Here is a 14,766-nt window from a genome sequence, read left to right on the forward strand (position 1 = left end):
TCTGCCTGGCTCAGGCCAGGTTCACTCCAGGAGGGGGGAGACAGCTTTGTGAAAGGCAGCCACAGTCCATTCAGGTGCAAGCAACAACTCCTCCCAATACTTTAAAAACAGCCAAGTCTATTCAGCCTAGCTATGAGTCACCCAGGAAAAGCAGGACACACATCAACCTCCCCCTTGTGTCTTTCTATTGTGAGCTCCTGTCACTATCAACCTAGACAGGGAATACACAGCCAGGCAAAGGCACACAGGATGGTTAAGCAAGAAAATGCCCACTTTTTAAAAGTGCCGAACAAGGGTAGAACAGAGAGGATCCGAGACTTTACAATCGGTAAGTGATAACGTTAAATGAGTGGCAAGGACAAAATAAGTAAGTCTTCCAGGCCTACAGGGAAACTTCCTGTTCCACCCAGTCCAGCGCGTAACCAAACGGGTACAGGCGCGTCAAATAATTATATAAAAACCAGTCAGAACAAGTGGCGGAAAAAGTGAAAGCGTTTCCCTTGCGGGAGCCAGCAGCGCCAGGAGCGATAATTGTTAGCACATGGCGCCAAAGCTCGCTCCCGCAAGGGAATCACCAAAAAGTGCATGCGTTGTTATTACAAGCAATGCAATGCGTGCACATTTTTGCCTGCTAAGCTGCATCGATTTCTAAAGGTCTTTTCCTAAGCAGCGCAGACGCGCTGCGTAGGCGAGACCTAAAAATCATCTTCACTAAAAGATGAATTTTGAAATTCTGAGTTTAGGAAGCCTAAACTCCATTCCTCTACCTTGTCCCAATGGAAAGTTACACTTGTAAGATGTTACAAGGTATCACCCATTATAGCCTATGGGACAGACAGCCTTTCAATTGTGAAAAACGAAATACACAGTATTATACTATCAGGACATGTAAATCACACCAGTACATGTCTTACATTTCACATACACTGTATCCTGCCCATGGGGGTACCTTACGCCTACCCGAGAGGTGCCTTACCTGTAAGTAAAGAGAAGGTTGGGGCCTGGCAAGTGGGGTCACTTGCAAGGTTGAAATGGCAGTAAAAACTGAGTGCAGACACTGCAGGGGCAGGTCTGAAACACCTTGGTAAGGTTACTTGTGTGGGTAGCATAACCAGCGCTGCAAGCCCACTAGTAGCATTTGATTTACAGGCCCTGGGCACACACAGTGCACTGCACTAGGGGCTTACTAGTAAATCAAATATGCCAATCATGGAAAACCAATCATAACACAATTTACAGTTAGAGCACTTGCACTTTAGCACTGAATAGCAGTGCAAAAGTGTGCAGAGACACTAAACCAACAAAAACGAAGTCCAGCATACCATCAAAAACAGGAGGTCAGAAGGCAAAAAGATAGGGGAAACACACCAAAAGATGCCAGGTCTAACAGATGCCATACCACCCATCCTCACCCTGGTGCCCATTTCTGCATACAGCAGATTAATTCAAACTATGTATCTGGGGCCAAGACCCACCTTCTCTAGCACACAACAGAGGTACTCCCACGCAACAGATTTGAACACTTGTTTAATATCAAGGAATACCATAGCTTAGGGACCCTCATGAAAGTGCGTGGCATGGATGTGATGGGACATTCTGAGAAGATTGTACATGCTTTCTCTTGGCATATTGTCAGGGTGACTTATTCATCTAGGCCCTGTGGGGCGGGCACGGGTAAGGCGACCCATAAAATAGAGCCGGCTGCTTTCTGTCAAGCCTTGGATGATTGTCAGCCTCAGCTTCCTGCGGATTTCAGTCTTGCTCTTTCATGTTTTAATAGATGGATTGAGAAAGTGGTGGTTGATCTCACTCTGCAAGTTAGACCCAAAGGCCGGAACGCGCCACTGTTCAATCCCTGGTTTTCGCCTGAGCTTAAATTACAGAAACAGCATTGTAAAAGGCTGGAAAGTAAATGGAGGCAGAACTATAATATAGAGGCCAAAAATGCATTGAAAACATCCCTCAAATCATACTATGCTGCTATCATACTAGCAAAATGCTCCTACTATACTGATTGTGTTGTCCGGTCTGGCAATAACGCTAAAGAATTGTTTAATATTGTGAAAAATTATGTAGCCCTTAAAGCTATGAGCACTGCCCATGCCTCTTCTCCCACTTGGTTTGATGAGCTTTCTAATTTCTTTATTAATAAAGTCAGGGCGCTTCAATTGGCGTTCGGTAGCCAGGATGCCCAAGCCACTGTAGTACCTCATGTCCAACTCATTACTTCTCCTGCTAAAGTCACCTTTTCCACTGTTGATGCTATATCACTGACGGACTCCTTAGGTGCTCTATCCTCTCTTAAATCAGGCTCCCCCCTAATGATCCCTGTCCTGCCAAACTTATAACTAGCGTGGCTGCTTGTCGCGGTCACTCAGCGGGGGCTGGTAATGAAGGGGTTAATTGCATCCACACATAAGGTGTCCTTTCCCTGTGTGTATGATGCTATGTCTGTTGTGAAAATGGCGCCACCATCAGGCAGTTGGCGCCTGGTAAACTACGTGTCCCAGAATCCCTTGGGACGCATGGCCAGAATGAGCATCAGGCACCACCTCAAAATCTGTTTCTTTAAAGCCCTTCCCCTTCCTGGGGACGGGGCTTGACAATCCTGCTCGTATCCAAATTTGAAGTCTTTGTTCACGGAAGGGTTCCGAGTCACCATCTCTCCGAAGCTGGAAAGCTGTTGGCTGGCTACCCTGAGCCCGTTGGAGAAGCAGACCTCCCTGGTGTTCTTCGTCCTTCCCCGCATCAGTAAAGACTTAATTGCCAGGTATCGTAATACCAAAGTCAGGAGGGAAGCGCAGGAGCATACGTGACTTGCTCAGTTCAGCCCAGCCCGATTCCGTTGTTTGGAACAACGGGAGTGCGTGGGCAGTTTTTCACCATGACTTTGCTCATTTCAGCCCGACTCCGTTGTTCGGAACAGTGGGAGTGCGTGGGTGGTTTTTCTCCATGCTCAATACGCTGTGTTTTGGCAACAGCGGAATGAGCACGATTATAGCTGTGATGTGAACAGCCTATGCCTATATCATTTGTGGTGTCACGAAGACTTTTAAGAATATTTACATGCTTTCTGCAGAAGTGTGACAGTATTACAAATGACGCTAACTATTGCTTTATCAATGTATGTTTGATTGTGAAATTTGTTTCCATTAACCAAGTACTTTCTTTGATTCTGAGACCACCTTCATTTCCTGCGTCTCACTGTCTCCCTGACATATGTGGTTTCTCAATGGATTATCATTTCATGTTTTGCTTTCTGGGAATTACTGCATAAGTGTTTGTGAGTATGCAAAACAGTTGTGTGTTCCATACCAGTAGTATGTATGCTAATCCCTGTGCTACCTCTTACACATCTTTATTTTCTTACGCATGCAGTACTTACCTGTGGGGCGGATTCTGAAGACATACAGAAATCCTTTACCAGACTTACGCATAGGAAGACACCATCCCAGCAGCATCATTTGTTGTTTTATCCACTTCCCTTTTCCCAGGAGTGTTCACTTGCATAGCAGTGTATCATTACTCTGTGGGAGGTTACGCTCAGGGGAGTAGGGGGGTTCCTCTGCAATCCTTCGTCCCCGCTGGCAGATTTAAGAGGTTAGTGGCATTACTTGTTTTGCGCTGCTGACATATCCTGACAGATTGCCAAGTCCAAGACTGTTGCCCATCCAGCACGATGGATACCAACATGGTTTTGTCCTCTCTCCTGGAGAGCATTGCATCTCTCCAGGTGGAGGTTCAAACCTTCCAATCAGAAAACCAAGAATTACAGAAGGAGATGGGTACATTACGTAGAGAAGTAGCAGGTCTGTCCCGTAAGGGTAAACCCGACAGTACAGGATCGGGGTCCTACATCAAAGGGTACATACTATGCATACACCCTCTACTGATAAAGTGCAGGATACAGGGATCTTTTCTGCAGCACAAGCATCCCCGCATTCTACAGAGCCTACTCCCACCATCCAAGTAATACAGAATACAGGGTTCCATTTAGTGCCACCTGAACGCTTTTGTGGGGCTCCAAAGAAATTCGTAGTTTTTCTGAGCCAATGTCAGTTACACTTCCTATGCAAACCTGTGATGTTCCAGGAGGAACACGCCAAAACAGCTTTTGTGATGTCCTATATGGGGGGTAATGCGGCGAGTTGGACTATTCCGCTGATCGAAAGAGATGATCCCATCCTGCACACCTTTACAGCTTTTTGTCTCGAAATGAGGAAACTTTTTGACCGCAAATCACATGTTATGGCTCTGGATAGGGAGTTAATAACCCTCAGACAGGGATCCCAGGATTTATTAACTTACATAACGACATTTAACAGACTCCTAGTGAAACCGATTGGTCCCACGAGAAATTCACCACTCTGTTTTACCAGGACTGCACGGGGAATTAAAAGATGTCCTGTCTCAGGTGATTCAGTTACCCCAGACCTGCGAGGAGGTGATTGATCTCACAGTACAATTGGATCACCGGCTACAAGAACAAAAAGGGGACCGATCTCGAGGTGAGAATCGTTTTTACCTCCCAAGGCCTAAACTCACTACCGAAGAACATGCCGGAACAGCAGAAGGAACCGAACCCATGCAGATCGGCAGAATACGGGGTCCCCTTGCAGCTGAAGAAAAAGAAAAGAGACAGAAACTGAAGTTGTGTCTGTATTGTGGGAAGAGCGGGCACTTCATTGAAGAATGCTGCGCCCCGGCTAAACTTTCGGAAAGGACAAGCACCTAACGGATGCAAGCTGCAATACTTCAACAATCAGAGAGACCGGATGCGACAGAAAACTGAAGAGCCCAAGTCAGAACGAGGTCTCTGGCTCGGGTGGCCAACAAGAAACGATCTCTTCAATAATAGCCAATACTATACAAACTGCCATCGCCCATCTGAACGTAGATGCCACATAATGGATTACAGAAGAAAGAACCCTAAAGATGAATGCCTTACTGGACTCTGGAGCGACTGGAAACTTTATAGACCAGAAGTACGCTCAGAAAATTGGTGTTCCGTGTGAGAAAAAGGAGTCCCCCGAACCCGTGAAAGTAGTTGATGGGATAGCACTCACTTCAGGACCAGTGAGATATCATACCATTCCCATGGTTATGCAGTTCGGAGATGATCCCTTAGAGACAATTCAATTCGACCTCATAGATGCCCCACATTTCCGTCTTTTCCTAGGCATGCCATGGTTAACCATACATGATCCTGTCATCCGGTGGGCAGCCCTCACTGTCTCCTTGAGTTCCAGCTTCTGTAGAGAGCATTGCACCAAGCAACACGTTCGTCAGGAAGGAATCCGTGGTACGCAAGTTGGTCTTTTGGCAACCGGGTGTTAGGAATTCCTGTATTGCTGTTCCACTACGTTGCCTGGGATCTATGAAGAATACCAACCAGTGTTCGACAAGCAGAAAGCCACCCAGTTGCTGCCTCACAGAACGTACTATTGTCGCATTGATTTGATGCCAGGAGCTGCGATCCCATGTAGTAGTGTCTATGCCCTCGCCGAGCCAGAGTCACAATACCTGAAAGACTACGTGAAAGAAAATCTTGCATCCGGCTTTATTAGGCATTCCTCGTCACCAGCCTCTTGCCCTCTCTTCTTTATTACCAAAAAGGATTGTGACGATCTTAGGACCTGTATAGACTACAGAGCTGTCAACAGGGTCACTGTTAAAAACCAGTACCCTCTACCACTCACACCGGTACTTCTGGACCAGCTCAAGGGTGCTCGACTCTTCACTAAACTGGATTTGTGTGTCGCTTATCATCTGGTAAGAGTAAAAAGAGGCAATGAGTGGAAGATGGCTTTCCGAACTAAATTCGGATTATACAAATACCAAGTGATGGCCTTCGGGCTGTGCATCGCCCCTGCCGCCTTCTAGTATTTTATGCACGAAGTACTCCGTGGTTTCCTGGCAAAATTCTGTAATGTCTATATCGATGACATGCTCATCTATTCATCAACCCCCCAAGGACATGTTACCCATGAGAAGGCAGTGTTGGACAGACTCCAAAAACATTCATTATACGCCACGCTGGAGAAATGCCTCTTCCATGTCAAAGAAGTCAGATTCCTGGGTTATGTAATAAACGAGCAAGGATTTCAGATGGATACTGGCAGGTGAAAGGGATTACGCAGTGGAAGGCTCCTCTTAACGTTAAATCTGTACAGAGCTTCCTGGGTTTCGCTAACTTCTACCGGTGCTTCATCAAAGATTTCTCCAAGATCATACATCCTATAACCAGCTTGTTGAGAAAGAATGCTCTTTTTGTATGGAGAGATGAAGCAGACCGGTCGTTCTGAACTCTGAAAGAACGATTCACTCAGGCTCCCATCTTACGACATCCTGACTCACAACTGCTCTTTGTCGTCAAGACGGATGCCTCTCAGTATGCCTTAGGGGGTGTTTTTTAGCAACAACATTCAGACACAGCTGTATCCCGTGGCTTACTTCTCGAATAAACTCACCCCCTGTGAAGGGAACTATTCCATCACCGACAAGGAGTTGCTAGCCATAAAAAGGGCCTGTGAGGAGTGGAGGCATTATTTACTAGGAGCGCATCACACTGTTGATATATAAACGGACCACCGCAATCTGTTATTTCTAAAAACTGCCAGAGCCCCAGCGCCACGTCAATTGCGATGGTCCCTCTTTTTCTCTGATTTTGATTTCATTATTAAGTATCGGCCTGGTCCCCAAAACGGAAAGGCAGATGCCCTCTCCCGTATCGAAGAACCTAAAGGGAATGTACAGAATGATATACCTGAGCCACCCTCGATCCTCCCAGAAACAGCATTCCACCCTGATTACATCACCCTGATTACATCACAAGACTTCATAGAGGACGTAAAGGTGTCCTTGGCAGACGTGGATGTTCTGGCCTGTAAACAAGAAGACCCTGAACACCGACCAGAAAACTGGAACCTACTGTACCATTATCATGCAATATATACACTGGGTACTGCCTTGCAACTACAAGTACTGGCCTGGGCTCATGATTCGACGCTGGGAGGGCATTTGGGGAAGTACAAAACCATTTCCTGCATTGAGAGTACTTTCTGGTGGCCCACGTTATGGAAAGATGCCAGGGAGTACTTGAGGAACTGTGCCGTATGTGCACAAGGGAATTCCAGTCACATGAAACCTACCGGGTTGTTACGTCCATTACCCATTCCTCCTCGCCCTTGGCACACCGTGTCTATAAATTTCATTGTGGAAATGCCCCCCAGTGAAGGGTATACCACTATCCTGGTTGTAGTGCACCACCTGTCAAAGATGGGGCACTTTATTCCATTAAAACGTCTGCCCACCTCTTCTGAATTGGCTGTCGTCTTCCTCCAGCACATAGTGTGGGCTCATGGAATTCCTTGTGTTCTCATCACAGACCATGGAACTCAGTTTATCTCTTGCTTCTGGAGGGCTCTATGCAAAATCATGAGGGTGGAAGCCAGATGTCCACCAGTTACCATCCTCAGATGGATGGAAAGACAGAATGTCTCAACCAGACGTTGGAACAGTACCTACGCTGCTTTACCCTGCAGAATGCCACGGATTGGTACACGTTAATCTGGGTGGCAGAATTTGCCTACAATAATGTGCAACATTCTACATTGGGCTGCTCTCCATTCTTTTTGCCTGAATGGGCCCAATTCGAACATGCTTCATTTCGAATGGCCTATAGTTTCCAATCACCCTACTATACATTAACACCATGCCCATCTCAAAGCAGTGTTAATCAACGCCAAACATCATTTGGCTACGGCACAAGAAGCGCAGAAACATTTCGCTGATAGGAAGCGGGCTCCAGAACCCGTTTACCATGTGGGTGATAAGGTGTGGCTGGCCACCAAGAATCTGCATCTCAAGGGGGTAAACAAACTGAAACCTAAGTACGTAGGCCCCTATAGTGTTGAGGAAGTAATCAATCCCGTTGCCATGAAGTTGTCCTTGCCCCAGTCATGACACATACACTCTGTCTTTCACGTGTCACTGCTCCGTCCCTGTCTAGCGAGCACGAGATTACAGGCGAGACCCCTGCCCTTGGAAATTGATGGTCAGACTGAATATGAGGTATGGGAGCTTCTGTACTCCCGACTAGTGAGGGACGGGTGCAGTATCTGGTGGATTGGAAAGGGTTTGGGGTTGAAGATAGAACCTGGGAACCTGTGCACAACCTCTACTGTCCTCTTTTTTTGGAACGCTTTCACACCCTGCATCTGGGTAAGCTTGGGCGACCGCCAAGAGGTTGGTACTTGAGAGGGGGTTCTGTCGCGATCACTCAGCGGGGGCTTGGAATGAAGGGGTTAATTGCATCCACACATAAGGCTTCCTTCCCCTGTGTGTATGATGCTATGTCTGTTGGGAAAATGGCGTCACCATTAGGCAGTTGACGCCTGGTGAACTACATGTCCCAGAATTCCTTGGGACACATGAGAATCAGGCACCACCTCGAAATACATTTCTAAAAAGTCCCTCCCCTTCCAGGGGTCCGGGCTTGACAATCCTGTTTGTATCCGGATTTGAAGTCTTCGTTCGGGGAAAGGTTCCGGGTCACCATCTCGCCAAAGCGGGAATGCTGCCAGCTCGCTATCCTGAACCTGTCGGAGAAGCAGACCTCCCTGGTGTTTTTCGTCCTTCCCTGCATCAGTAAAGACTCCATTGTCAGGTATCGTAATACCGAAGTCGGGAGGGAAGCGCAGGAGCATACGTGACTTGCTCATTTCAGGCCGACTCCGTTGTTTGGAACAGTGGGAGTGCGTGGGCAGTTTTTCACCATGACTTTGCTCATTTCAGCCCCACTCCGTTGTTTGGAACAGTGGGAGTGCATGGGCGGTTTTTCTCCCTGCTCAATACGCTGTGTTTTGGCAACAGCGGAATGAGCACGATTATAGCTGTGATGTGAACAGCCTGTGCCTATATCATTTGTGGTGTCACAAAGACTTTTAAGAATATTTACATGCTTTCTGCAGGAGTGCGACAGTATTACAAAATCTGCTAACTATTGCTTTAGCAATGTATATTTGATCGTGACATTTGTTTCCATTAACCAAGTACTTTCTTTGATTCTGAGACCACCTTCATTTCCTGCTTCTCACTGTCTCCCTGACATATGTGGTTTCTCAATGGATTATCATTTCATGTTTCACTTTCTGGAAATTGCTGCATAAGTGTTTGTGAGTATGCAAAACAGTTGTGTGTTCCATACCAGTGGTATGTATGCTAATCCATGTGCTACCTCTTACACATCTTTCTTTTCTTTCGCATGCAGTACTTACCTGTGGGGTGGCTTCTGAAGATATACCAAAATACTAGACCAGACAGGCATAAGAAGACACCATCCAAGCAGTATCGTTTGTTGTTTTATCCACTTCCCTTTTCCCCGGAGTGTTCCCTTGCATAGCAGTGTATCATTACTCTGTGGGAGGTTACGCTCAGGGGAGTAGGGGGGCTCCTCTGCAAACCTTCGACCCCGCTGGCAGATTTAAGAGGTTAGTGGCATTACTTGTTTTGCGCTGCTGACACATCCTGACACTGCTGTTATCAACCCTCTCCTTAATCAGTTGATCAGAGCCTCACTGACATTGGCCTCAGTTCCCACTGAGTGGAAACAGGCACTGCTTATTCCTCTTATGAAAAAGACGACTTTGGACCCCAACCTCCCGGCCAGTTATCGCCCTATCTCTCTGTTCCCTGCTATTGCCAAAGTATGTGAGAAAATGGTTAATAAGCAGTTGACCACCTTCATTGAACAGCATGGCCTTCTGCATCCAGCTCAATCTGGATTCAGAGCCTCTTACAGCACAGAGTCAGCTTTGGTGGAAATCACGGAAGCCATCCGCGAGACTGTGGATGCGAGGGGCAGGGCAGCCCTGGTCCTTTTGGACCTCTCTGCTGCTTTTGATACTGTCCCCCATTCACTCCTTTTAGCCTGCCTGCAGAAATAAGGTGTCATGTATCTTTTTTAGAAGGCAGAACTCAACAAGTATGGATCCCCCCTTTCAAGTCCACTTCCCAAGCCCTTTTGAAAGGGGTCCCGCAAAGGGTTCGTACTGAGTCCACTTTTGTTCAATGTGTACATGACTCCTCTCATTCAGCTGGCAGAGGAACTAGGAGCTAAAGTTGTTGCTTATGCTGACAACACTCAGCTCTTGTTCACTTGGAAAAAACAAGAGACATCCACTGCCCATGTTAAAACTTGCCTGGCTGCGGTGTTCAATTGGCTTATGTGCACTCAGCTGAAATGTAATGAAGATAAAACCGAGATTTTACTCCCCCTCAGGTCTGGCATACTTTTTGGCCGGAGGAGTCTCCCAGGCTCTTACCTTCGGAGCTCTCACTAATAAATCTTGGGATTTGGTTCGACGAAAAGCTTAGTTTCTGCAACCAAATCAGTACATTGACAGGCACCTGCTTCGGCATCCTGAAGCTTCTCAAAAACATTCTGCCCCCCTTGCCCCTAGCAGCAAAAGAAACAGTCGTCCGAGCTCTTGTTACCTCCCGCATTGATTACGTGAACGCACTGTATGCAGGCCTTCCCTGCTACCTAATGGACTTCAGGTGGCACAAAATGACGCTGCCCATCTGCTTCTTGACCTCCCCAAACGTACCAGTGTCAGGCAACATCTACGCAATCTGCACTGGTTACCGGTGAAGGCAAGGGTCACTTTTAATGCCCTGGTGACGCTCATGCTGCGTTCTATGAGTATGGCCCCCTCTATCTCAGGAAACGCTTTCAGTTCTACATTCCTAGCAGACACTTGCATTCCTCTAACATGCTTATGGCCACAATCCCTAGATTCTGCTTGAAAAGAAAGGGCGGAAGTTCCCTGGCCTTTTTAGCAGCGATGACATGGAACTCCCTCCCTTTTGACTTGTGCAGCTTACAAAACTCTACCCAATTTAGGAAGAAACTAAAAACCTTCCTTTTCAACTGAGTTAGTTCTGTGCTTTTGTTTTTTCACTCTTCTCTCCCCCTTCCTGCTGACTCTTGGGCTCGTGCTGGGACAATCTTTTGAGTATCTGTGCACGCTATAAAACCCTGATAATATAACATAACATAACATACCATGGTGCTTCTCTGCAGGATAAAACTCAAATGATCTTAATGTATCAGTGTCGGGAAATATGGGAGCAGCTGCGATGCCAGAATTCGACTCAGTATTTTGATTTCCACATTAATGAGCGAGAGCAGTCTGTAGGATGACACCTTCATCAGGTCCTTTCCCGGTTTCAGCAACAATATTATGAGGGCCTCGCACATGGTGTCAGGGAGTCACCCCTGCTGTGGCACTTTTTGATAGGTATTTATCAACTACCACATCAGCATACTTGTGGTAAAATTCATCCGAGAGGCCATTGTCTCCTGGTGTTTTTCCAGGTTTCTGCTGTTGCATTAGTGCCAGAAGCTCTTCACTTGTAATGGGCTCTTCAAGAATTGCATTCTCCTCTATTCCTAACTGAGGGAGTTCTATCTCACCAAGAAAGGCCGTTCAATGGACATTTGCCCCCTACCCCACGTTCCGCGAATCCCTCACAGATGTGGGCCCAAAATACTTTATTAATCGCAAGCTGGGAGGTGACTAAAGTGCTGCTAATGTCATGTAGCACCAGTATTGGTTCTCGGGACTCCTGCCGTCTCACCAATCCTGCCAACATGGTGCCTGTCTGGTTGGTGTGCCATGTAAGTGTGTTTTTCCAATCTGCACCAATCATCTAAAACTTCTCTATGGGTGCAACACCATTTCTCAAGTTTTTGCGGAGGAGAGTGTTGCGCCCACTCCATATCCAGTAATTGGGATTCTCTACAGGCCAGATCTCGTTCTAGTTGCTGTCTGATGCCATACAAGGTTTTAACACAGATCCCTCTTATTACTACCTTCATCGCATCCCATTCATGGTCCTTGCTGCTTGAGCTGCCCCAGTTTTCATGGAAATAGTGGGAGAGTTTCTCCCTCATTGTAGCCACAAAGTGTAGGTCCATCAGTGCCTCTATGCGCAAGTGCCATAGCAGTACCACGGGCGAGTGTAGCCTTTCCCCAGGCACAGCAGGAGTGGGAAATGATCAGATAAGGAAACTTCCTTTACCTGCTGTGAAAAAGCAGTAGTCTAGACAACTATGCATCCCCATGGGAGGGGTATTGTGGTGCAGATTGGGGTGTACAAATTCTCCCTACTTCCACGGATAGAGTAAATTCACAGATACACGCACATACACTCATCATACGCTTGGGCCCATTTCACTAACATACACTCAGATTACTCCATTAGCACTGAACCTGTGGAAAGAAACCTTCTAAACACCCTGCATCTACACTTATGGTCGATAAGACCTAATTGACACTGTCTCGAGTCATGATTTAACCAATAATAATCAACAATAATCAAAATAGAGTACTCAATAATTGACAAGAAATAATAACCAACACTGTATTTAAAATTATGATTCTTTATCTAAAATTAGTTCAAATAGAAAAGCAATCAAAATAAAACATTATTCTCATAGTTACCTATTCTAGCTAAATGTCATAAATGGGTCATCAGGACAGGTCTCTCAATAGAAGTCTCTTAGATCACCGTCCTCACAGCATCGATCCTCACCAACGCAAGTTCGGAAAGAAGTGGCCTCAGAATCCAAAATGCAACGAACGAACCCTCTCTAAGCTAACAATATTTATAATGAATCAAACAATAGAAGGCAACATAAAATGTTTTCGATATCCGCTGAACCGCTGAGCAAAGCGAGCAGGAAAGGATGTAGCATCGCTACATTTGGAAAATCTCCGCTCAGAAAAATCACAAAAATAAAAAGACGGAAGACGGAACTAAATCTTGAAATGTTTCTTTTCCATTTTCATATTTCCTCGGAACCAGCATGATGATCATAATGTTCATTGAGGCTCCTTTGTCTTCCAAGGACATTTGGATGTCTGCCCAGAGCTGCTGTCCTCACGGAAAACTTTTAACCAGGCGAAGACTGTGGTCAGATGACTCTCGACCATGTTCAGCAAGGCCTTCTCATCAAAGTTTCAGCACTCAAATTTAGGCTTTAAACGGTAGCCATTTTTTACTAGGCCAGAACGTATCATCTTAATAAAAAGAGACAAAAACAATGTTACCACAGCATAGTGATTAAACAGTGTTAACCCCACTAATACCCTTATGTGTATGTAATTATCTAGCCTTTGCAACACAAGAAAAGCCTTAGTACATAACATTTAAAAAGCGTTTTCGTGCTTTAAAATAAACAGCACTCAGCAACATTTATTAATAAACATGCACATTATTACTAAACGACACAAATGCTTCCCCACGTGTAGTTTTCTCTTGTTATTTCTTATTGGTTAATTAGAACATTTACACAAAACAAATATTTAGTAATTATGAATTAATAATTTTTAATTTCTTTCGACAATAGACAAACCAGAGCTTAAAAAACCCAATAGATTTTCAACAGAAAACTCTGCTCCAGCAATCCCCCCTTTGGTGATATTATCACCAAATAAACAACCCAAAAAAAAATTAGTAAAATTTAAGTCCCAATTTTTAGGAGAAACTGGAAATGTCTTTTTCTTTTTGACAACACTAGACACCAGACTCCCTTTCATCATCCCTCTTTGTCTCCAAATAAACACTCTCCCTCAATTCTTCTAATTCTATTTCTTGTGGATCTCTTTTCAACCTTTTATTTCTCTTTTCATTATTTCTTTTAATTAATTTCTTTTTCCCTCCCCTGTTTTTACAACACAAACACACCAATCTTAGTATCAATAAAGCAACAATTATACAAGTCAAAGGAAACAATATCTTACCTATAATAGTACTACCTATCTTTGCAATAAAACTCTTAACAGCAACTATTTTATTAGCTATTTTAGTCCAAATACTCTCAGCTTTCAGTGGTACTAATTCTTCATGCAAATCAGTAATATTTTTGATATAGACCTTCAGGTCTTTGCTTTCGTCTGGAATGTAAGTGCAACAATGTTGAACTTTCAATATTCCACAGACCCCACCCTCCTTGGCTAATAGAATATCAAGGGCAAGTCGATTTTGCATAGACATGGCACGTACGGCAATCAATTCCGTATTCACCAAAACAAACCCTCCAGCGGTATTTGTCGATAAGCGATCCACCACTGTTGACAGTTTCCGAATTCCATATGCATTCAAAGAAATTCCCACTGCTGGAATTAAAGCTCCAAAAATGTCACCCACTATTTCTGACCAAGTTTCTCTCTTAAAACGTGTTAGTAAATTAATATGTTCTACATCTTCTATTCTATCTATATGAAAAATCTTTGGAAAGACCAGGCCCACATAACACGTGCCATACCAATGGTCAGGCAACTTGTAATAAGCCTTATTCCCACAAACATAATACACTCCTGGGAAAACTGGATCCTCTCCTCCTCTAAAACCCCATCCTGTCGCAATGAAGTATGTATCATGACACTCACTAGTCCCAACAAAGTATGTATCATATTGGGATTTCCTTCTTGTTATGCACAGCTTACCCTTCTGTGGTGCATCTAAAGCTAAAGTTGGACTAGCTCCATTTCTCAATTCTTTTCCCATCTCAATGTCCCAAATTGTCTCACTCACTTTGTATTTCCCTGCCTTTTCATGCATGCTCAATCTCCTTTCCTCCACCATGTTTAGGAAAGCTTTCTCCTCTTCTTTCAAACTGCAAGTTAAATTATTCTTAAAAATGTAATCTAATGTTAATTCTTCTTTTTCAATAAAAATCTCACCAAAAATGTTAGC

General features: G+C 45.0%; 1 long non-coding RNA gene across 1 annotated transcript in view; it reads left to right on the forward strand.

The window, feature by feature from the left end:
- Positions 1 to 2,641: 2,641 nt before the first annotated feature.
- LOC146776150 (uncharacterized) overlaps positions 2,642 to 14,766 on the forward strand; it is a 92,328-nt gene continuing 80,203 nt past the window's right edge. Inside the window, exon 1 of the long non-coding RNA XR_014972266.1 lies at positions 2,642 to 2,770. This is a non-coding gene — a long non-coding RNA (uncharacterized LOC146776150). The remainder of the gene's footprint in view (positions 2,771 to 14,766) is intronic.

The sequence above is a fragment of the Triturus cristatus genome, chromosome 12 (genome assembly GCF_964204655.1).
Source record: "Triturus cristatus chromosome 12, aTriCri1.1, whole genome shotgun sequence".
NCBI lineage: Eukaryota > Metazoa > Chordata > Amphibia > Caudata > Salamandridae > Triturus > Triturus cristatus.